Source organism: Cervus canadensis, chromosome Y (genome assembly GCF_019320065.1).
Source record: "Cervus canadensis isolate Bull #8, Minnesota chromosome Y, ASM1932006v1, whole genome shotgun sequence".
Taxonomy (NCBI): Eukaryota; Metazoa; Chordata; class Mammalia; order Artiodactyla; family Cervidae; genus Cervus; species Cervus canadensis.
Genome location: NC_057420.1, coordinates 3,568,457 through 3,576,064, shown reverse-complemented (window position 1 = coordinate 3,576,064; position 7,608 = coordinate 3,568,457).

Below are 7,608 nucleotides of genomic sequence, written 5' to 3'. Positions count from 1 at the left end.
ATTTTAAATATTTCTCAACTGTTGACAACCATGAAGGATAAATAAGTAGACGATCCTTTACAGATAAAATATATTTCACTCTCAAAAGTCATATGTGTTGTAACCAGATAGTGGTGAATTTGATGAGTAATAGAATCAAACTGTACGTGTGAAAATCTACTTCCATAAGTAAATTCTATGAACTAAGACTTTCGTAATTTTTTTTCCCTTAGCTGAGATAAGGGAAAGGAAGGAACAGCCCCTGAAAAATACAGGAAAGTGTTGCACTCAATATATTTTGGCCTTGCTTTATGTCACTGGTGTATTTGTGTGTGTGTGTGTGTGTGTTTCACTGCAATTTTAGATACTCTCCTTGCTTTTAAACAGTGTGATTTGAAAGTATCCTCTGTAGTCAGAAGAAATGAAGTTCAGGGCTAGTTTAGTGACCTCAGTGGAATTTTACTGGTGTGTAGAGAGAGACCATTCATCAAGTAACTTCTGAAACTTATTTCTTTGGAGAATTTATAGGAATACACATTTAGATGGTTTCTGTAATATAAGAAAGGAGAGTCAACCTTCAGCTGGTTTCATTTCACTTTGCTAGAGTTTTCTTTCCCAAGATTGTAAACCGAGTGTGTATATAATTAATCCCAAGAAGAAGGTTCACCAATGTGATTTTGGTGCTTAATCTATGGATATGCTGAATGTATTTGGGATGGAGGACTGGTTTTAATACTCTGAAGAAACAAACTTGAGAAGTTGACTTCATGGATAATCAAAACTTCCTGGTTATTTAGGCTTCGTACATATCGGTCTTCAACCCTTTGCCAAAAATACCAGAATCTTCACACATGACATAGTGCAAAACTTGTCTGTGGACTTTCCCAAAGACATATGGGCCTGTCCAAAGATTTAATATGTTTGCTAGTTGTCATGGTCTGATTGTTTTAGGCTTGTTTGGTGTTTGGTTTTTGTTTTTATTTTCCTAAAACTTGTGTACTGATGCCCTAACCCCAGAAGATGATAATACTGGGGCCAGGCCCTCTGGGGTGTCATTATGCCACCACAGAGGAACTCATAGGAAATCAATCTCTGCTCTTAGCAAGCTAACCTCAGTGACAGAACTCAGAGCTTGCAAATCAGAGGAGGATTTTCACCAGAACCCTAACCCTACCAGCACACTGATCCTAGACTTCCCATATCTGGAACCGAAACTTTTGGTTGTTGAGAAGCCAGTTTGTAGTATTTCGATGTAAGAACTTGAATGAAGGGAAACGCTGGTGATGACACTCTTTTTTGTTTTTTTTTTTGCCATTTAGTAACTGAGGCCTAGTGTTTCATCTTGAGTTGCTTATGTGCAGTTTTCCATGGAAGAATTATTTTGATACATGTCATATAGAAGTTGTATAGGTAAATTGGACTCTGGGGGAGAAGGTGAGGGTGGGATGTTCTGAGAGAATAGCACTGAAACAAGTATACTCTGAAGTGTGAAACAGATCACCAGCCCAGGCTGGACGCTTGAGACAAGTGCTCAGGGCTGGTGCACTGGGAAGACCCAGAGGGATCGGATGGGGAGGGAGGTGGGAGGGGGGATCGGGATGGGGTACACATGTAAATCCATGGCTGATCCATGTCAAAGTATGGCTAAAACCACTACAATGTTGTAAAGTAATTAGCCTCCAACTAATAAAAGTAAATGAACAAAAAAAGAAATTGTATGGGTAAATTTTTATCGGGCCTAGGCACTTGATTCACAATTGAATGTCCCACATTAATTGCTGCTTAAAGGTGAATGATCTCTTTTGTTTCCTCTCCGGTCACTTGAAACATTCTATAAGATGCCCTGGAGGAGAAAACAAAGTAATATTTTAAGGGACAGTTAAAATATTGACAGTTCCGTTTTGTGGGATTTTCGAGTGTGGGAACACAGTTCTTGGCATGGTAATTTGACACTACCCTCTTTCCAATCAGACATTTTCACAAAGGTTTAGAAAATCTGCTGGACCATGAACTCCCAACACTGCAATTTCAGAAAGCAACCTTTTCAGTTTTAACAGTTATTTTGATGGGAGGATATTAAATTTACACTACTGGGGTGGTTTCTGCCTTACATCAACAAGAGTCAGTCACCAAGGTACACGTGATCCCGCATCCAGAACCCTCCTCCCGCCTCACTCCCCAAAGAGCCTGTTGCTCTTTGTTGTCCCAGAGCACAGGCTTTGGGCGCCCTGCATCATGCACTGAACTTGCACCAGTCATCTGTTTGTATGGTAATGGGCATGGATCAATACTATTCTCTCAAATCATCCCACCATTGCCCTGTCCCACAGAGTCCAAAAGTCTGTTCTTTCTGTCTTCTGTTGCCCTGCATGTAGGATCACTGTGACCATCTCTCTAAATTGCATACATAGGCATGACTATACAGTATTTGTATTTCTCCTTCTTACTTTATTTTACTCTGTAGAACAGGCTCCTGTTTCACCCACCTCATGAGAACTAACTCAAATACATTCCTTTTCACAGCTGAGTAATAGTCCACTGTGTATATATTCCACAACTTCCGGATCCATTCATCTGCAGTGGATATCTAGGTTGTTTCCATGCCCTAGCTATTGTAAACTGTGCTGTGATGAATATTGAGGTACATGTGTCTCTTTCAGTTCTGCTTTCCTTGGGGTGTGTGCAAGCAGTGGGATTGCGGGGTCAAACGGCAGTTCTGTTTCCAGGTTTTTAAGAACTCATAACGGTTTATTGTGGCTCTACCAGTTTGCATTTCTACTAAAAGTGTCAGGTTACCTTTTCACTTCTCCAGCATTTCTTGCTTGAGGCGTTTGTGTGATGGTCATTGTGACCAGCGTAAGGTGACACCTCATTGTGGTTTTGACTTACATCTCTCTGATAACTGATGTTGTGCATCTTTCGTGTGCTCATTAGTCATCTCTATATCTTCTCTAGAGAAATGTTTGCTTAGTTCTTTTGCCCACTTTCTGATTGATTCTTTGTTTTTCTGGTATTGAGCTGCAGGAGCTGCTTGTATATGTGGGAGATCATCTCTTGGGCAGTTGTTTGATTTGCTGCAATTTTCTCCCATTCTGAAAGCTGTCTTTCCACCTTTGTTTTAGTGTCCTTCACTGTGCAGAAGCTTAGAAGTTTAAGTAGGTTCCTTTTGTTTGTTTTAATTTCCATTATTCTGGGAGGTGGGTCATAGAGGACCTTGCTGTCATTTCTGTCGGAAAGTGTTCTGCCTACATTGTCCTCTAAGAGTTTTATAATTTCTGGTCTTCCACTTCGGTCTTTAATGCATCTTGCATTTGGTTTTGTCTGTGGGGTTAGAAGGGAATGAACGTCTCATTCTTTGCATGTGATTGACCCGTTTTCTCAGCACCGCTTGTCCAAGAGGCTGTCTTTTCTCTGTTGTGTATTTTTGTCTCCTCTGTCAAAGATAAGGTGGCTGTGGGTGTGTGGCTTCACCCCTGGACTTCCTATTTTGTTCCATTGGTCTGAATTTCTGTCTTTGGGCCAGTACCTTGCTGTCTTGATGACTGTAGCTTTGTAATGTAGTTCTGAAGTCAGGAAGGCCAAGTGCTGCATTTCCATTGTTTCTCAAGATTGCTTTGCTCATTGGAGGTCTTTTGTGTTTCCACACACATTGTGAAATTACTTGTTCTGGGTCAGTGAAAAACACCATTGGTGGTTGGATAGGGATTCCACGGTTGAATCTAAGAGTACCAACGGTGAATGAATGTACCAACAGATCACGTTGGGTTGTATACTGATTGTCACTATATTCATTCTCCCGATCCAAGCACATGGTGTATTTCTTCATCTATTTGTGCCATGTTTGATTTCTTTCAACATGGGTTTTTAGTTTTCTCTACCAGATCCTTGGTTTCTTTAGGGAAATATATTCCTAAATATTTTATTCTCTTCATTGCATACTGAATGGGATTCTTTCTTTAAGTTCTCGTTCTCATTTTTCATTGTTAATGTATCGGAATGCAAGGGATTCCTGAGTATTAACCTTGTATCCTGCAGCTGTTCTATTCCTTGATTAGCTCAAGTAATTTTCTGCAGGCATCCTTAGTGTTCTCTGTGGAGGGTCATGACATCTGCTAACAGTTAGAGGTGTGTTTTTCTTTCTTTTTTTTTTTTTCCCCCTCCCCAATCTGTATTCCTTTTACTTCTTTTTTTCTCTGATTGCTGTTGCTAGGACTAATTTTAAAACTAATTCTAATGTGTTCTCATCTCAGAAAAGCTTACTGATGAAATTAGGGAGCACTGAGAAATGTCAGTTCTACCAGATTCCCACAATAAAATCATGAAGAACATTAGGAGTTAGGGGCAAGTGTTTTGGGGGGGGAATGCAAAAGCTGTTTAAGTCTTTAGATAAATATGTCATAATCAAAGTAGTCTGGAATACTTGTAGTCTCTCCTTCAGTTTCAGACGATTCTACAGCCCCAAGAGTAATGCAGGGCTTTGCAACTGAAACCCTGAAACTCACCAAGAGCTCACCAAACTCTAGCAGGGCACGTTAGAAAAGAGGTGTTAATGTGCTCTTAAAATTTGTGAGCTTTATAACCAAATTAAAGAAAGGCAAAAAGAGCTTCAAGATGATAGTGCTAAAGAGCCTGCTAAAACAAATGCAGTACACATGAATGGTAAACATGGTTAGGGCAGAGGAAGCATGAATTCTAGTAACGGAAAATATGTTAAAATTTTCTTAGTGTCTGTGTAGAAGGAGAAGTCTCCTCAGAAATTATAACAAGGAAAACGTATATCTTGTTTTAGAAAATAAAAAAAGGAAGTCCAGGTGGCTTCAAAGGAAATATAAAGAGAATATGCTCATAGCTGCAGAACAGATAGCTTAGGGGCTAAAGGGGTTATGTATACTTATATATGTATCTATGAATTTATATACATATATATATATATATATATATGAATTACATGAGTGACATGATTATTCCTAGGTTTAGATATTCAAAACACAAATTAGAACACTGATGCTTGGGATGTCCTGACCTCTTCTCCTGGTGGAACTATTGCCCATTTTTATTTTCTGATAAATTCGTACTAATCAGTATTATTTCATCATGTGTGGAAGAATACCTATTTTATGTCTTTTCAACATTAAAGAATATTTGCTTGTTACTATGTATATATAACTACACTTCTATTTTCCACAGACTCAGTCTTTTTCTAAGGTTTCAGTTTCTGTATCATTATTATTTTTTAAATTTGTATTTAATTTTTCTTTGCAGTGCCTAGTCTTCATTGCTGCCCAAGGGCTTTCTCTAGCTGTGGCAAGTGAGGCACAGCCTTCTTCATGTGGTGGCTTCTCTTGTTGCAGAGCACTGGCTCTATTTCCAGCACACGAGCTCATTTGTTGTGGGGCATGGACTCCTTAGTTGTGACCCATGAGCCTAGTTACTCTTCAGCAGGTGGAATTTTCCCAGACCAGCAATATAACCCACATCCCCTGCATGGAGAAGCGACTCTAAGATACTGGATCACTAAGGAAGTCCTGAACAAGCCCAGTCTTGACAGAAGTTTGATCTAGCATCCATGAAAGACAAGATAAAGAATCCACCTGCCGATGTAGGTGACCCAGGGTTAGGAAAACCTTGGGTGGGGAAGATAGATCGTCTGGAGAAGGGAATGGCAACCCACTTCATTATTCTTGTCTGGGAAATCCAAGGGACAGAGGAGCCTGGTGGTGTATGGTCCATGGAGGTAAAAATGAGGTGGACTTGACTTAGTGACTAATTACCACCACTACTATCAACATGTGGCTTTTAGGGGGGACAAGTTGACAGCTTTGTTCAAATGACTTTGGATGGAACGTCTGAAAAGCGGTCACTGCTTTTGGTTATTAAAACTATCAGTAACTCAAAGACACTTCTGTATTATTGACTGGAAAAGCAAAATCCTTTATAATACTGTCTGTGTAGTTTTATAGTGTATTGGAAGATACTTCAGTCAGTCATTTATATGCATGTATGTAGTTCTCTTTGGAGGTCGTGTCTTACAACTGCAACTGGCAGCAGTTTTGCTCCTGCTTTGGTATTGATCTTGAATTCCACATTGCTTCATTGGTGAAAGCAGCATGTCACTAGGAATACGTTGTTTGTTTAATCTTTTAACATATTCTACCACAACAACTTGCCTCTGAAAGGGGAACAGACACTCCAGTTGTCCTCGGCTTCTATAGACAAGAGAGTAGTAAAAGTTCATTGCTTTTTGAATTTTTTTCAGGGTCAAATACACTTTCTTAGTCAGACCTCCATATATCAAGCTTTTCAAGCACTTTTCTTACAAAAATAAATTTTGGTTTCTAGTATGCTTAGTTTTGCAGTTGTGTCTGATTCTCTGTGACATCATAGACTCTTGTCCGTCAAGCTCCTGTGTCCACAGGTATCCTCCAGGCCAGAATACTGGAGTGGGTTGCTCCGCCCTCTTCGAGGGATGTGCCCAACCCAGGGGCGGAAGACAGGTTGGCCGCATTGCAGTCAGATCGTTTCCCATCTGAGCCGTGAAGGAAGCACAAGAATACTGGAGTGGGTAGCCTATTCCTCCTCCAGAGGATCTTTCAACCTTGGGAAACGAAGTGGGGTATCCTGCCACTGCAGTGGATTCTTTACTGGCTGAGCTACCAGGGAAGCCCTCAATTCTGCTAAAAAGTATCAGTTGTCAATCCTTGCTATGTGGGCTCATTGATCATAGGGCATGATTGTAGGAGACCAACTTTCCATACACCGTTTTGACCTTGAGGCAAAACAAAAAGCAAAAGTGAGGGAAATCATAGTATTGTGGATTAAAAATATCAATGAATAATTAATAGTATAAATAGAAAATCATAAGTTCAGGAAACTTGAAGACCACAGGCTGGAAATGGTCTTTCACAGAGTTTTGAGAGGAGGCTTAGAGGCAGACGTAGGGGCAGAGCCAGTACATATACAACCTTCTTTAACGTAGAAAATATATGTAGTGAAACACTTAACTTGCTGAAACATTCCTGATAGTCACAAAGGAAAAAAATAAATAAAAAAATAAAAACCGCCAAACAAACAGGGATTGAAAGCAAGAGATTGTAGCGTTTCTCTAGGCAAGCATGTGGAATCACTCAAGTTTCGATTTCCATATTCATCCTAACCATCTAGGGACCCATAGACCCAAGCACAGAAATGCTTCATCTTGTTTTTCCCATCCAGAGTTTCTCAAGCGTGCACTGCTGATGGACAACTGCAGTAGATTTTGACGTCTTTCCTTAAGTCGATCAAGAGTGACTTTTCTTTAGTGGTTAAAGCACATGTACAATACTGGTTTCTCACGTCAAAAGGTAGGGCGTCTTGCATAAAGTTCAAGTGAAGTAACACGTAGTCCCGAATGTTTCCTCATACTTAAAATAGGTGAAAATATCCATCACTTCCATCACTATGAAAAACAATCCTGAACATTTTATTTCTGAAGAGAAAGTTTTTGATATTTCTAAATTTTATTCTTTATCCATTTATTTTGTTTGTTTACACTAACTTTAAACTTTCTTCTACCCATCTGACATTGGATACGACATCCGGATACACCAATCTTGGTGGACCTAAGAGAGGGGTCTGTAATGATCCTGGGCT